The sequence below is a fragment of the Calonectris borealis genome, chromosome 4 (assembly GCF_964195595.1).
Source record: "Calonectris borealis chromosome 4, bCalBor7.hap1.2, whole genome shotgun sequence".
Taxonomy (NCBI): domain Eukaryota; kingdom Metazoa; phylum Chordata; class Aves; order Procellariiformes; family Procellariidae; genus Calonectris; species Calonectris borealis.
The window spans coordinates 16,558,223-16,560,924 of NC_134315.1; positions in this window are offsets into that span (position 1 = coordinate 16,558,223).

The following is a 2,702-nucleotide window of genomic DNA, read 5'->3' on the forward strand; positions in this document are numbered from 1 at the left end:
CAAAACAATACATTCCAGATCAAGAGTTATGCAAAGTCATAGCATTTTTTGAGAAATAAAACAAGTCAATAAAGTATCAGTATTCATAGCAAGTTTCCTCTCCATGCAAGAGATCTTGTAGGCAAAAGTTATACTTAGACTAAAATAACAACTGCCCAAAGAGGAAAGAAAAATGGAACAAACAATAGGTGTTTATGGAAAATTCCAGTCACTACCTGGATCTGGATATGATTGATAAAGAGGACAAAAGAACTAATGGTATGGATTTAATGGATCAAGTTTCTCTTCTGCAGTTCATCTCTCCATTAATGGCCCATGAAAAGTGAAGACCAAGACATTTGGACCAGAGAGCTGCCAGAGACTAAACCAAGCATTACCTCTTGAAAGATTGCATCATTGATGCTTTAAATTAAAACTTTATTGCCATTGTAAAATGTCTGTGAGTTACCCAGGGAAAATAAAATATATGGTTTTCAGAGAGTGGTCATTATATTTTCAGCTAAAGAAGAAGTGTCCTTTCCCCTTAGGAGCGGTGTGAAATGGAGCCCTCTGTAGGCTTTCCTCAGATGAGGTTCCTGGCCAAAGGCTATTCTACCTTTTCCATCCACATCTGGTTCATTGTTCCTTTTGTAAGAGATGAATCAAGCTTTGGGTCACATCCACAGGCCCTACTTGAACAGTAAAATAAAAGAGAACCATATTTTTTAGGGAAGAAAGATAGTCATTTTCCAACCGATCTAGGACAAGGATGGTACATCCTCCTGCATACAGTACAGGGGTGCAGTGGGAGAAAACCCCTCTGCCTCAGACTGCTCTGCACCTACCTCCTCAACACCTGACAGGCAAATGCTTTGAGACCCAAATATCAGCATGACCCGCAGAGGTTTTGGGTGGCGGTTTTTGAGCTGCGGTTCACTAACAGGACTCTTAGTGGCTCAGTGACCATGGGTGGGAGGACCCAGGCAAGTATCTGTGGAGGGCACAGACTGCCAAATATTCTTTGTGCGAAACAGAAGGTAACATTTGAATGAAGATTCAGAGGTTTGGATCTTCATACTGTGACTCAGGAGCATTCAGGCCCAGCTTCAAAGTGTCGGTGTGCAAGGGAAATACCTTAATAATTGCTGGGCGCAGTGGCACAGCTTAGCTCCAGAGAACAATTTTATGCTGGACAAAATTGCCCTCACAGGCACTAAACCACAAGACCTCCTGTTTCTCAATAACAGAAATACTCTCAGCTGGGAAATTTGGTCACTGGTAATATCCAGGCAGCTTGAGAAACAGCCACTTCTCTATCGATAGCGGGGAATGTAGCATTTGTAGCTCTTCTGCTCAGGAATTAATGGGACTGCTTTCCAGGACACAGGATAAGGATCTCCTGCAGAAATGATGTAGATGCCTAAAATGGGCAAAACTAAAGTGCATATACTGAAAACTGTAATTTTGAAGTTGTTTTCTCAGCTCTCACTTACATATGGAGGACCTAAACTCCACAGCTGCCTGATATTGTATGGGTTTTTTTATCGTGAAAGCTGGATCACTTGTGAAGAGTCTTAGAGACTATCTCAGCTTCCTGCCCCACTGGAGATGGTTCAAACCCAAATCTCTCACCTCTCCCCCATATGAGAGGCCCGACAACTACGATGCTGGTACAGGAGCTGGAGTGGGGCGTGAGGGGTCAGAGAGCATCTGTTGTCTCTCTGACTGAAGCTGTTCCACTGCGCCGAAAAACCTTCAAAATTCAATAGATCAAAGAGGGACCAAGAGGAAATATGACTATATCATCGAGCAGTTTGTACAGTCACCTGGCAGAAGGAAACCTGCATACCATCCTTGCTCCTGCACATATCTGCATGCTTTTATATGGAAAAATCATTGGATAACATTAAAAAAACTCTATCTGACCCTATGTTCTTTGTTTCCACTTTTTGTTTAATTGGATTGTGTGTAAGTGCTCTGTGTAGGAGGAACCCTTATCAGAAGTATGAAGCTTTTCTTGCTGAATGGAAAGATGAAAACATGCTCAGTAAGCTGCTGTAACTGTCTCATGAGCTAAGCTCCAAGCTGACCTGATGATCCCACAAAACAAAGAGCTGCTTATAAAATATGTCTTGATTGCAGAGAAAGTATGAAATCAAAACCAGTTGTTGTTGTTGGTGATAGCTTCCATGGATCCCTGTTACTATCTACAGAGAAAGAAAGTGCAGGCAGCCTGAGACACTACCTGCTAGTCTATGCACAGCACATACACCTCAGAAAAAATTCAGAAGGATAAAAATTCATAATGTTCCTTCTCCCCATCTCTGTCTTGTTCTGTGTCCAACTGAGTCCTGACTGCATAGACACCCTGGCTTATACAGCCAAGAAATTCAGGTCTCAGTGCCTTGCTGGTTTTGTGCAAAGATTTTATTCAGGCTCTGCTCTGTTTCCTAAATTTGAGCCTTCTGTGCTTTACTGATGTGCATTTACGGCTGGAAAATTCCCAATATTGAGAAGCAATATGCAGAGCTTTTCATGAGGTAAGAAAATGAATCCGAAACTTAACAAACCATTGTTTATCTCATTATATGCATCTTCAGAAAGCCAAGAGCAACCTACGCAGTGCCACTGTTCTGTGGATTAATTCACAGCTGATGAAAACAGATTGTTCTTAAAAGCAAAAGCTCTATTGTTCGAATGTCCCGTCGTGAGTCTTGCTGCCC